We start from the raw sequence: 14,556 nt of genomic DNA, 5'->3' as shown, positions 1-14,556 counted from the left end.
TGTAGGCTTTGCTTAACCTGTGGCAAGCGACACCTCTAGTGACTACTCATTCCTTGGGCTCCTAAGTGCAAAACTGTCTTGGGGTGAGACAACCCGGGCATTGGCCCAAGCCCTCAAAGGCCTCATGGCTGATCCCTGAGGCCCTGATGAAAAAAAGATGGCAGCTGTTGAGAAACGCTTCAAGCTGCTGCCACTATTGCCAAGATAAGCTTTGCCAACATTCTTGTAGTGGCTTACATTAGCAGTGGTCATGGTGGTTTGGAGCTCTCTGGTAGCTGTAATTCTTCCTTTACCTGTAATTCAGTCCCCCTGCCCGTGCATCCAGTGATGCAATGGGCCAATGATTCAATTGTGTAGTAGCGAGAAAAGATGGCTCTCAGTGCAGCTGCCCCACCACTGAGGAGCCTGCAAAGGGACTTGGCTGAGGGCTCCCCCAAACCTGGTGCTGGCAACACTAAATTTTATCGGCTTATTTAACAATGATAGCTATATTGGATTGTATCTTAAGAAATTGAATCTTGACTAAGCAGCATTCCAGTTAAGTGCACCTTAGTTAAGTGACTGACTTAAGTCCCATTAATCTCAATGGGATATACTTATGACTAACTTTCTTTGGATACGATCTGTTATATTTAATTTGGCTAGCACTTGTATATAGCACTATTTTATAAGATTGAGAGAAATAGGTATATATTTTAAATCAAATACTGTTGATTAATCTGTCAAACAATGGTTCTGATGCAGCCTTCACCAACAGCTTCATCCTATGTAGAGTTAGGTGCGATTAAGCCCATTGATTTCAATAGGTTTATGTGCGCCTACTCTGCATAGGAATGGGATCAGGCTGTGTGGTTAAATATAGCTGGGCTTTCTTCTCAGTAAGCATGTATAATATTTGGCTGCATATCCCTCTGGAAGCACTGTGTAGAGTTTACTTCTGAGTAAATATGTGTAGGACTGGGCTGCATATCTGACTGAATGCAACAGAAATCAAGTTGGCTGCATTAGTTTCTATAGGACCTAGCCACTGGATTGGGGCCAATAAATGAGGTGTAGACCTGCACCTCAACACTGTGTAATCAACAAAACCCTTTTAAAGATATACTAAAATAATTTAAGTGGAGAGAGAGAGAGAGAATTCCCCCCCCCCGGTATTTGGAAGAGGTTCAACTACTGATTTTCATCTTTCTGAGGGTAATGGTATTCAGTGCTGCCGTCTCAAAATGAGTACATTGTCCATTTCCAGGAAAAGAATCACAAGAATGCTTTCTCTTCAATTATTTCCATTTATTCTTTGACAACATGTTGCTTTTTGTCTAATAATCTTCCTTACACACACTCACCTGACACCTGTTAATACAACTTCTTTCCTTTGCCAAGAACAAACATAAAATGTTTCTAGTTGGGATAAAAAGGCCTTTATCTTTAACACTGGCCTTGAGATTAGAGAAAAGGTTGTAAAGGAACATCTTCTCATCTTGGTCCTAAAGATGCAGCCCAGGTGGGAGAGGAAGCACTGTGGAGGTGGATTGGTATTCTAGATTCCTTCTTCAACCTTGAGGGAGGGTAATAGGTCCTTTTAGTTAGGTCAGTTGAGAAGGCCATGACTCCCACGGTCAGTTCCACTGGGATTTATTTACTGACTTAGAAAAGGAAGATCTCTACACACCTGGCAATGCCTCATTTCCCCCCACGAGGTAGTGGGGAAATATAAAAACATGTCAGCAAAGCACTAAGAGGGTACAATACTTGATGAGGGCAGGGGAGATTTACCTGTGTTGATATTTAAGCCCCTCCCTTGCAGATTTCTCTCCATGCTCCATTGTGAATTAGAGGGTAGAGGTTTGGGACATCCAGAATTCTGCCTATTGAAGGAAGTAAAATGTTTGCAAAACTCAGGGTGTCTTTGCAGCAGACACAAAAGGACCGTTAGTCTTCCTTTTGCGGTTTGTGCACACTTGTGAATTACTGTGATACAGGATGAATGTGCTACAACACTATTCTTAAAACAGATTAACAGCCGGGCAGGAAGGGGGGTGGGTGTACATTTCCATTTCAACTTTAATGTGATTTTTGTATCACCTGTGCTCTGTCTGAAAAACATGATTGGACCTCCATTCACCATTATTAGAGATGTATATTTTTTGGACGAACGTAAGCAAAACGGGAGCATCCTCTCTTGGCTACTTGGAGGGACAACCTTTTTAGAAGATGCTTCACTTCTGAATGGCAGTAATGCTGGAGCAGCTGTGAAGTCTTCACATATCTGAGAGCAATAAATGTTTAAGTCACGGATGGAAACCTCCCTAAAAAAGAAGGACGTGGCTCTCTGCTCTCCAGGAACAAAATACTTCCATAGATTAAGAGCATAGCAGAGCTGTGAGCTCTCATTCACCAATTTGTGCCTATTTCACTTGCTTGTAATAAAGACTTTGGGGCACACCTGGGAAAGGCTCCGTTTCAATTACTGAGAGTGGGCAAGTGGGCTTTTCCTTGCGGGAGATTTTCAAGCAGAGGCTGGACAGCCACCTGTCTGACAAAAAGGCAAATTGACCCCATGGGCAATTCCAAGGGTAATGGAATCAGACATGTTGCCACATTTTCAACGACTGTAGCCATAAACAAATTTTCAAGTTGATATATATTCATGCAAGAGAACATCTACTATAAGACCATATTTTTACAAAACCCTTAAATATTATAGATAGCAATAGCACTAGCAATAGCACTTACATTTATATACCACTCTATAGCCGGAGCTCTCTAAGCGGTTTACAATGATTTAGCATATTGCCCCCAACATTCTGGGTACTCATTTTACCGACCTCGGAAGGATGGAAGGCTGAGTCAACTTTGAGCCCCTGGTCAGGATCGAACTTGTAACCTTCTGGTTACAGGGCGGCAGTTTTACCACTACACCATCAAGGGCTGTTACTACACCACCAGGGGCAAATCAAGATAGTGGTTGAAACTTGCAAAATACATCAGTAACAGAATCAAACAATGTCTAAAATTTTTGATTCTGTTAGTGATGTATTTTGCATGTTTCAGACACTATAATATATACGGGTTTTGTAAAAATATGGCTTTATTTTTACATAAAGAGGGAGATGTCATTATGTATACCATTATACATACCATCTTGCCAGTGGGTATATATAATGTTAACTTGTGCATTTGCTTATGGCAACAGTCACTGAAATAGTGGCAATGTGCCTGATTCTGTTACCCTTGGAATTACCTCTTTGGTACAATTGTAGTTCAGGAATAGCTGTCTTCACTTTGTGGAAGGCCAGGCTCACAGAATATAGGTGGTAAAGGGACTCATATCATACTGGGAGGGGTTATTGCTGATGCATGTGTGTCCCTGGCCAAGAGGCAGTGGGGTGCAGTAGTTAGTGTTGGATGAAGACTGGTGAGACCTGGGATGAAGTCCCCACTCAGCCATGAAGCACACTGGGTGACCCTGGGGTGGTCACTATCTATCTGCCTAACTTATCTCTCAGGGTTGTTGTAAGGATAAAGTGTCAGGGGGAACCATGTTTGCCATGTGGAGGATGGGTGGGGAAAATGTTAATAAATAGAATTCGGCCACACTTGGCAATTTTCAGTAGATTTTATTTCAGTTTGCCTCTATTTCAAATTGGCTTGCCAGATCACATTTAGCAAGCAAGCTGCCTACCAACTAATTGTATAATTACACACACTCAGGGAGTGTGTGCATGCATTTGATTGCATAATTAAAAATTAATTTCTTCATTAGCCCGGGGAAGCACCATGCTTATTATGACTGTAACCACAACTGTCTTCCACACCCTCAGCAGCTCAGAAGAGAAACCAAGCAGTCCTTCTTGTCTCCCAAAGTGCTGTGCTAACCCAGCCAAACACTCCCTGTCATTCCAGAAATAAAGCAATTAGGAGTTCAGGAGAGGTTGTGGCCCGTGGGGAGAGCACACACGTTTTACGGGCAGAAGATCCCAGGTTCAGCCTCTAGCAAATTTAGGATTTTAGGAAAACTTTGGAAAGCTGCTGCCAGTCAGAGTTGCCCTATATCACACTCTATATTGGTCCACTAATGGTCTGCATCTACATGAGGCAACTTCATATACTTTCATATAATTTCCATTCCCTGCGTTCACTTCTCTTAGGGAAAGGTCCCCACCTTTTCCTCCATCCAGGGTTCCCATGCCTGTCACAGCCAGAAATCCAACAGGGGCGGCTTTCCCCAGCATGGTGATGACACAGTGCTGTCAAAGTGTCATCTCTTGAATTTTTGCCTGTCGCGCCTCTCTTAAAGATTAGAGGAGCTATGAAAGATAAAGGAGGCTTGTCTTGCGGTTGGTCCCCCTTATAAGAGAACCAGGCATCTCAGTTCCCAGTTCCTCCTTGCCGTGGACCTGGCTCTCTCTGCTCTGCAGAGCTGGGGTAGGATGGCTCCTTTTTCTGGGTGGGTGGGTATATTTATTTAAAGGCATCGGACGCCCCTTGAATGATTAAGCAAAAACTTGTTTACCCGCCCCCTGCCCATCCCCCCACATCAAGATCAGGGCTCCCATCTGCGTTCCCAAAGCTGCTCTAGGATGGGACCCAGGAGTCCGGCCTCCGAATCCCTTTAAACTCACCCCATGTCGAGAAAGGAACCCAGGAGTCCTGGCTCCCATTCCCTGCCCCCGCGATCCCTCCCTCCCTGCTTGCACCGTTCCCCCACTGCCTCTGAGGTTAAATGGTTAAGCACCATAGAGAATGTCATTTCTCCCTCTCCTTTTCATTCTCAGCCAACTGCATTAGCAGCAGCGGAAGAGGGGAACTGTGCAGGGGAGGGAACTTCCTTTCTCTCCCTCCCCTCCCTCCCAGTCACCCTGAGCCCTGGTGGCTGATGAGGAGGGACGGGGGTGCTTGCAGTGCAAAGGCAGCTTTGGGGGCTCCCCATGCTTTATGGGGGGGTGCCCTGGGGCAGATCTCCCAGGGCCACACTCCTGCAGCTACAATGGTGAGTTCGGACTGTTCTGCACGAGCTGGAAAATGGGTGCATTTTTGCAAACAAAAGAGGAGGCTGGCAGTGAAGGTGGTGCGGACGGGCCAAATCCAGGGGTTGGCAGAGGATCAAAGAGAAATGGTGATTTTCTGGCGTGTTCAGAGGAACGGTCAGGGAAACATTTGCAGGTTGCACTCCAGGTCACAGAACGTGGATTCGTTATCCTTTAACCACCTTGCCGTTGTCGCAGCCAGGGTGATTTAAAAGTATTTCTTTGGCCCCACCTGTCAGTGCACAGTTCTAGAGGCAGTGGGGTCCTTGGTCGGCATGATTGAGTCTGAACATGGAACCGGGGGAGGTAGGATTTATTTCGGATTAACTAGTGTGTAATGTAAGGGAGTAATTATGATATATGTCTTCTGCAGCTGGTGCAGAAGGAGTTTTAGAGTGGGGGACCCAAAGGTAAAGTGTGCTGTCAAGTCGATTTCGACTCCTGGCACCCACAGAGCCCTGTGTTTGTCTTTGGTAGAATACAGGAGGGGTTTACCATTGCCTCCTCCCGCACAATGTGAGATTATGCCTTTCAGCACCTTCCTATATCACTGCTGCCTGATATAGTACCAGTGGGGATTTGAACCGGCAACTTTCTGCTTGTAAGGGGGCACCCTTTGGCTTAGCTGCGACTCCAATGCATTCTTCACCTACTCTATAAGCCTTTGCTCTTTCTTGTCAGTTTCCTCCATTGTCTCTCATATATTGGCTCAGTGTTTTTGTTGTCTTAACAAACTTTGCATTTGCAAAAGAGCAATGGTAGAATTTAACGATGAATCTATTAAATCATCATTAAACATCCGGAGGATTTCCCTAGGTTCTTAAGGGCTCCATGGAGCTTTTGGGGTTTGTGAAGATTGTTGTTTAACCTCTTCATCAGCCCCCCCAATGAAATTAAGCACGTTAATTGCATCTGCTCATTTTCTTTGCCTTTCCCTTCCCCTCTTCCTGTTGATCTCCTCACTGTTGGAGTTTAGATTGTAACCTCTTTGGGTTAGGTTCCTATCTTTTTTGCTGCGTGTTCTGTAAAGCACTAAGTATGACGACAGTACTATATAACAAAACTACTCTGTCCACACGGTCCTTCTTTCAAGCATCCTTACGGGAGACGCCAAGCATTCATTTAATGAATGAAGGCTTATTACTATTTTAATAGTATAGAGAGCATGGACCCAGGGCTTCCCTTAGGAACACAGGAGACTACCATATACTGAATCAGACCCTTGGTCTATCTAGCTCAGTATTTCCACTGGCTGCTAGCAGTTCTCCAAAGTTTCAGGCAGGAGTCTCTCCCAGCCGTTCCCGGAGATGCCAAGTGTGAAGATTGCCCTTTTTATCCAGGCTTTTGGCCAATGAACTGTCCTTTGCTCTTTTTAAATTTGTAACTGTATTTGCTCTGTTTTTATGTTTTTATTGAATTGTTTTTATCTTGTTGTTAACTGCCCTGAGGTCTTAGGAAGAAGAACGGTATATAAATAAAAATACAATAAGAAGTGAACCTGGGACCTTCTGCATACAAGCATGCAGAAGCTGTTCCACTAAGCTATGGCTGGCCTCATCCTCTAAAGCTGGGATTCTCAACCTTGAGTTCCCAGATGCTTCTGGACTACAACTCCCCATCATCCACAGCCTCCAGCCATTGTGGCAGGGGATGGTAGGAGCTTTAGTCCAACAACATCTGGGGACACAAGGTTGAGAACCCCTGCTCTAAGGGGAATATCTCACAGCAGTAACATTTAGTCACCCATCCAAATACAGGCCAAGGCAGGTCCTGCTTAGCAAAAGGGACAATTAATGCTAACTTCCACAAAACCAGCTTGCCTCCTCAGCACGTTTGCTTAGCAACACATCCCCCAGACTTGAGGGAAGGCAGCAGTTCTGAAGCTTTATATCTGCCTGTCAGTAGGACTCAATTGTTACCCCTGCTAACTTGGCAAAGAGGCACCTTTTAACGTGGTAATTCTCTTTATTTAGCAAGGGGAGAGTAACTGGCCCTATCCACCTCCAGCACAGTACCTCCAGTGACTGTTGCTGGTGTGTGTCTTATGTTTCTTTTTAGAATGTGAGCCATTTGGGGACAGGGAGCCATCTTATTTGTTTGTTGTTTCTCTGTGTAAACCACCCTGAGCCATTTTTGGAAGGGCGGTATAGAAATGAAATCAATCAATCAAATAAATAAATATTATATATATATATATATATATATATATATATATATATATATATATATATATATATTTGGCCCTCTGGTGTTGCCTGACTTCCCCGGCCAGGAGGATTATTGGCTGTGGTATGAATACCCCAGCTGGCCCTCTGACCAGGAGCCCTGCGTCCTAGGGAGTTCATGTCTGATCTCTAGGGCTCCTGCTTCAAGTCTGGTGGAACCTGACTAGTGAAGAGACATGGCTGTGCAAATAGGGATGGGCTGTTGGTTCTCAGTGGCTTGCATTGGGGCCCCAAGGACACCACAAATGGGCTGTATTTGGGTACAAAGTTGTGAGAGAGGGCGTGGCTATTCAAGACAGTGTGAGCCAGCCTAGTGGGTGTCAGTGTTGAGGCTGCACAGCAATGTGTTGTATCTCCTTCATACAATATCCCCTTCCCACCTTCATAATGAAAGGTATTTTGCCTTTCATTATGCCTTTGTGAAAATTCACGCTTCTTCTCCGTCAATGAAGACTTGCTCCAATAGGCTATCCCTCTACGCCATCTTAGGACTCTACCACCTAATTCTTCTTCACGGCCATAGATTAAGCTCTGGTTATAACAATGAATCCCCCCTAGTGAAAGTTGTGCATTAGATTCTATAGGCTAGAATGTTACCTCTCCTTGTCGGCAAAGACTGTTTTGTTCTTAACATTTTGAGTACATGCAGAAAATATAGCCGCTGACATACAGGGCAAGGATGCACTAGTGCAGTGAGAGAATAGCCTTAAAGAACTTCCCAACTAACTGCAGTGGTGCAGAGGGGAAACAGCAAATTTTTACACTTTCCCCTTCCCCAGGAATCCCTCTGTGCCACCCAAAAATATGTCCCCAAGGGCTGTGCAACCCCCAGGGACAAATTTTCCGGTAGCATTGAGGGGGTTCCTGGGGAAGGGGTCAAAAATGCCCCCTTCCCCACTGCACTTTTAAAGCTAGTTAGGAAGTTCTGTTAAGCTGCTCTCTCGCTACACCGGTGCACCTAGCACTTAAAAGATGTTTTAGAATATGTGTTTTGATATGGATATATTGCCGCAGAGAGCTCTTGTCTCTGTGGCGGAAGATTCATGGCCTTTTGGGGGATTATGTGAGACACTATTGAGTCTTAATAATGAAATTGCAGGGAACAGATCAATTCCTTTGCCAACTCAAAATCAAGATGAAGCCCATACTGCGCATGTAGCAGAGTCATGCATTCCAGCCCTGTGTTCCAAATCTCCCCACTTGATTCACCACTTGGCCTCAGGCAAAGCCGGTTTGGGATTCTGAGTCAGTGGTGTGAAAACAGGGCTGAGGGCATTGGCAAGAGTTCCTGACTAAAGCCAGCGATTAGCTTTGAAGAGAAAAACCAAAAGGCAGGGAGGGGAGTGGGGAAAATAGCAATTAAAAAGATAAGGACACAAAGATTTAATAAAAGCTATAAAATGACATCCTTATAGCCCATATGTCACAAAGGGGGAAAATAGCAAGCACTGCTGTTTAATGGGGAGGGGAGAGAAGTTCTCATGGGAACCAAGAGCCATCAACAAGACGAACCCTGCTACTGGGGAAGGTGTGTATTTCTTCAGGAAACCAGCCACTAGCAGGGCTGCTCAACTTCGGCCCTTCTGCAGATGGTGGCCTACAATTCCCATAATCCCTGGCTATTGGCCACTGTGGCTCAGGATTATGGGAGTTGTAGTTCAAAAACAGCTGGGGGGCCTAAGTTAAGCCGGCCTGGTGGTGCTGTATAGTTGAGATGTCCAAGAGACAGAGCTTTTCAGTGGTGGCACCGAGATACTGGACCACCAGGCTGATGTGGGTTCAGCTGGCTCCATGGTTGCTCATCTTCTGGTGGGCAGCTACCTCTTCAGCTGTTGTTATAAGCAGTGCCTTACAATGACAGTGGGAGAGGAGAGCTGGTCTTGTGGTAGCAAGCATGACTTGTCCCCTTAGCTAAGCAGGGTCCACCCTGGTTGCATATGAATGGGAGACTTGATGTGTGAGCACTGCAAGATATTTCCCTCAGGGGATGAAGCTGCTCTGGGAAGAACAGAAGGTTCCAAGTTCCCTCCCTGGCTTCTCCAAGATAGGGCTGAGAGAGATTCCTGCCTGCAACCTTGGAGAAGCCACTGCCAGTCTGTGTAGACAATACTGAGCGAGATGGACCTATGGTCTGACTCAGTATATGGTAGCTTCCTATGTTCCTTTAAAAATATGGGTTTTTTCCCCTGCTGCCATACCATTCTTATTCTCTTTTGCACTGTGTTGTACAGTAATTTCAGTGTTAGTGTATCAAATTTATTTGATGATTTTGGACTCTTCTGGTTTTTTTGCTATGCTTGTTAGCTGCCTTGGGTGTAGAGATGTGAAGGCCTGGGGAAAAAACTAGGGAAAAACACATTTCCCCCCCCAGGAAATAAAAAGGGAGAAAATCATCCCCATCCTCCCTCGCCAGGCCTTCACATCTCTACTTGGGTGTATTTTTATCTGGAAATGCAGGTTTAAAATGCTGAAAAAAATGAATAAAAATGCATGCAGCCCCTGGAGAGCCTCTTTGGAAGTTGAGACTAGGCAACAGTGTTCCCCCTAACAGGGATTCCCAGATGTTGTTGACAACTCCCAGAATCCCCAGCTGCAATGGCTTTTGCTTGGGGATTCTGGGAGTTATAGTCAACAACATCTGGGAATCCCTGTTAGAGGGAAAATTGCTAGGCAGAGTCGTTCTTCCTCCTCCAATGATAGTCCTGTTCACATGATGCATTCAACACTTGTATAACAATTGTACATGGAGACAAATCTGTACACCATTATTCACATGTTATGTTGAACACAGGTACAGCAGTATACTTCCTGTCTCTGCCCTGCATTTGAGGGGCCTGTACCTCAGTTCACTTTTAAAACGAATGCAGTTATGGTCATTCACACAAAAACATGTATGAGTGTATAGATGTCTGTACATTCATAGCACATAATGTTCAAATAGGGCTGCAGTCTGCTAGCAAATCTTTCCCTCCACGCCTCTTTTTCTTTTTTTCTTTTTGCTCTTATATTAGCATTTGGAGAGCCAGGAATCACCTTTCACAGGGCAGGATTTTGCCCAGGGAATTCCAGTTGCTGATTCCTACCCTACCAGCTGGGCTGGCAAAGAAAGGGAAGCTGAGTAGCAAAATGCCAACGTACTTAGTGCCAACATATTCAGGTTCTTCTCTCTCTCTGGGCTGATCCACATCTGATCAACCATCTTAAGAAAAACAAGTTGCTCTAATAAGAACTAATCTGCCTACTTTCCTTTTACTATCCCTACAGCTGGACTAAATTTGGTCCAAATTAGTTGGGCAGTTCACAGGTTAGCCCATTTGTAGCTCAAAGGTTTACGCATCTGCCATCTTGAATTGGGGTGGATGACATCTTCACAAACTATGTTGTTGAGGTGTCCCTATGTGTCCCTACAAACTGTACCTGATTTTGTTCATATTGGTCCAGGCGTTGAGAAGTTAATGGGGGCGGGACACACACCCACACACCCACACACACACACATCCTAACCCTACTGGAAATTAAGCTAAAAAAAAGATGGCTACCCAGCACCACCTTCTGGCTTAATCCACATTTTAAAGGTCAAATCATTTGTAAGTTTGGCCACCACACAAAAACAGGAAACTTGTGGTGGCCTGGCCATGCTGCATCCACATCAGAATGGCTGTATGGCTGTACTGTATTTGATTCTTCATTTAAAATACATATCCCTGTCTGTCCAGTGCATAGTCTTCAAGGTGGCTTTGACATAGGGACATCAGAAAAGCCCTGCTTGGATCAGGCCAAGGTCCATCCAGTCCAGCATCCTGCCTTGCACAGTGGCTGGCCAGGTGCATGTGGGGATCCCACAAGTGGGGGAAAGAGAGAAACTGGCCCCCTTGTATTGGTGGAACATAGGAAGCAAAGCTGCCTTATACTGTGTCAGACCGTTGGTCCATCTAGCTCAGTACTGTCTACACAGACCGGCAGCAGTTTCTTCAAGGTTGCAGGCAGGAGTCTCTTTCAGCCCTATCTTGGAGATACTGCCAGGGAGGGAACTTGGAACCTTCTGTATGCAAGCATGCAGATGCTCTTCCCAGAGCATCCCCATCCCTTGTGGGGAATACCTTACAGTGCTCATACATGTAGTTTCTCCTTCGAATGCAAGCCAGGGCAGACCCTGCTTAGTAAAGGGGACAATTCATGCTTGCTCCCACAAGACCAGCTCTCCTCCTCGATGTACCGTAGCTATCTCTCAGTAGGAGTATGTTCAGGGACATGCTACTTCTGATTGGCCTCTGAGTCTGAAACCATTCAAGAATAAAGTATCCAGACAGATTTAAAGGCCAAGTGTGTTCTAAGAGTCCAATTTGCCCAAATAGCCGCCTTTTTAGGAATTCAGCCAAGCAGCCCTATCGATTTTCAGTGGACTGCTCTGCTCCTCAAAGCCCCGCCAGATCCAGAGGGACAATTTTGTGACCTCAAAATCAAACTCTTTCTTCTTTCAGATGCTGCTGATTTGGCCAACTGAAGCTTGACATCATACATTGCACATCTGGGATCTGGAGATATGGACGGGGAAGACATGCAGGAGAACTCCGAAGCTGACGTTTCCTTGGGTATGTCATTGCAGATTGCTAGTGGCCCAAAATACAGCACTATCCCGGAAATGGGGAATAAGAGGCCATTCGCCAAATTCAGACATGGAGGGAGACGAGGGAAACCTTAACAGTTAGGTATATGCATAGGAGAGAGGGCAGTAGGAGGAATTTTCCTGACTGTTAGATCTATTGGACAGTGTCACAGCTTGCCTCATGTCAGGGATACTGTGGCAGATTCCTGTCGTGAGCAGTGGGTTGGATTAGAAGACCTCAGGTCCCAGGACTCCTAGATCCTGTGCCAGTTCTGAGAAGGGAGTGAAACTGAAATCTGTTGAAAAGGTAGAGAGGGTGGGTGTCAGGGAAACAAGGCCTGTTCACTCCATCACACAGCAACATGCCTTGGGTTTTGTCATTGCTGGTACAATATATAGGAACACAGGAAGCTGCCTTATACTGAGTCAGACCATTGGTCCATCTAGCTCAGCATTGTCTGCACAGCCTGGCAGCGGCCTCTCCAAGCCCCAAAGTGGTTTACATAGATATAAATAAATTTTAAAAATGGCTCCCTGTCCCCAAAGGGCTCACAATCTAAAAAAGAAACATAAAACAGACACAGGTAATAGGCACTGGAGGGATGCTGTGCTGCGGATAAATAGGGCCAGTTATTATTATTTTTAGTTATTATTTTTACATTTTATATCCCGCTCTTCCTCCAAGGAGCCCAGAGCGGTGTACTACATACTTCAGTTTCTCCTCACAACAACCCTGCGAAGTAGGTTAGGCTGAGAGAGAAGTGACTGGCCCAGAGACACCCAGCAAGTCTCATGGCTGAATGGGGATTGGAACTTGGGTCTCCCCAGTCCTAGTCCAGCACGAAGAGAATTACCACTTTAAAAAGGCGCCTCTTTCCTCAGTTAGCAGGGGTACAAGGACTTGCTACTTACAGAGAGAGACTAATGGTCGACATAGCTCAGTGTTTTTCACACTCTCTGGCTGCAAGGAATCCTTCCCACATTGATTTGTGTGCAGAGATGCCCTCACATGTCTGCAAAGGATTCTGGGAAATGTTACAGGATATATATTGGGTTCACCTGAGGCATTGGCAAGCCCTGTAAACTGAGAGTGCACCACGCAGGATGGGCAACATTTGTCTGCTGCTGTACATGATGTGGGTAGATAAGGGCAAGTTGCCTTCAGAGAAACTTGTCCACCGGTACTGATCTTCTAAGCGGAGAACCCCAGACTTCCCCAGCACACAGTTTCAGAACTGTTCGCTCGGACAGGTAGAAGATCTTCAGGGTGTCGGCAGGGGTCTTCTTCAGCCTGGATTGAATCTGTGGCTGTTACTCTGCACTTGCAGATCACTCGGAAAATGTTCCTGCTGCAGCCTCCCAGATGGAAGCAAAAAAAGTGGCGGCTGATCCCAATGGTCCTGGAACTTTGGCAGAAGAAAGGTCCCTGAGAACCACCCATGCAGGTGAGAAAGAGGATGAGACCAGAAGGTTCATCTTGGAATGGAGGGGCTGCAAGATTTTCCTTGTATCTTGGGGTGGGTGGGATGGGGCCATAGCTCAGTGGTAGAGCATCTGCTTTGCATGGAGAAGGTTCCAGGTTCAATCCCTGGAATCTCGTGCCTGAAACCTAGGAGAGTCGCTGCCAGTTTGTGTAGACAGTACTCTGCTAGATGGGTCTAACTTGGTATAAGGCAGCTTCCTATGTTCCTACATACCATCAAACAAGCTGCTCAGTCTGGAAGGGAAGATCTGAAGCTGGGACTGGGTAAGGCCTGGAGAGACTAGATTGGTCCCTGGGGGCATCAGATGACGGAGTGCTCAGTCAAGGCTAGTGCTTAGTCAGTGCCTCCTTCTTCTCGGACCGCAGCAGATGACTGGGCTGGTCCTGCAGCCTAGGTGGTTCCCCTGAAGAACCGCTCTGTCTGCAAGGCCTAGAGCAGATGTGACCCTGCAGGAGAGTCAGGCGCCAGAACCTTGCTGCTGGGAGACCTAGTCTGAGACCAGGGCCGGGGTGAACAGGACTGGCCTAGATGGATCAATTCAGTTGTCTAACTAGGTCAGCGGGAAGGACAGACGTGGCCCTCTAGCTGTTGTTGAACTACGACTCCCATCTTCCCCAGCCACACAATTGTGGCTGAGGATGATGGGAGATCAACAACAGCTAGAAGGCCAAATTGGTCCCCCACCCTGCAGGACTAGGTATAAGGCAACCTCATATGGCTCAGGAAGAACCTCGTCTCTCCTGTTTTCACAGCATCTTAATTAGAACTAATTTTAATAATTTTAAAACCTTGTTTTAATATCTACTCTGTTTTTTGTTGTCCTGTATTTTAGATTGTTTTCACAGCATCTTAATTAGAACTAATTTTAATAATTTTAAAACCTTGTTTTAATATCTACTCTGTTTTTTGTTGTCCTGTATTTTAGATTGTAACTTTTAAATATTTTAAATTTTGTACACTGCCTAGAGATGTACATATCAGGTGGTATAGAAATATGATACATAAATTAAAAAAAACCGTGGTCACAGGATTCCCTGCCCCAATATAATATTTGTGTGTAAACAGAGAGTGTGTTGTATTTCTGTGTGTTCCTCCTAGAGGACATCCCAGATATTTGCAGAGTTCAGCCCTGAAAAGTTAAGCATCATCCTGTTTAGGATTCTTTGAGATTCCTTCCTTTTCTGATTTCTCTCTGTGCCTTTCTTGCTCTTCCC

At 45.5% G+C, this 14,556-nt stretch overlaps 1 protein-coding gene and 1 long non-coding RNA gene across 2 annotated transcripts in view; both read left to right on the top strand.

Annotated features, from left to right (window-relative positions):
• Positions 1-14,556, top strand: part of LOC128329767 (zinc finger protein 91-like) — a 31,326-nt gene that overhangs the window by 9,793 nt on the left and 6,977 nt on the right. The window lies entirely within an intron of this gene.
• On the top strand, positions 4,558-13,316 carry LOC128329768 (uncharacterized). Its single transcript, XR_008309782.1, has 3 exons — positions 4,558-4,990; positions 11,734-11,844; positions 13,187-13,316. It is a non-coding gene; the product is annotated as an uncharacterized LOC128329768 (long non-coding RNA).

Source organism: Hemicordylus capensis, chromosome 6 (genome assembly GCF_027244095.1).
Source record: "Hemicordylus capensis ecotype Gifberg chromosome 6, rHemCap1.1.pri, whole genome shotgun sequence".
Lineage (NCBI taxonomy): Eukaryota > Metazoa > Chordata > Lepidosauria > Squamata > Cordylidae > Hemicordylus > Hemicordylus capensis.
Note: the sequence above shows the minus strand (reverse complement) of the source record. Positions and strands in the feature narration are given on the sequence as shown.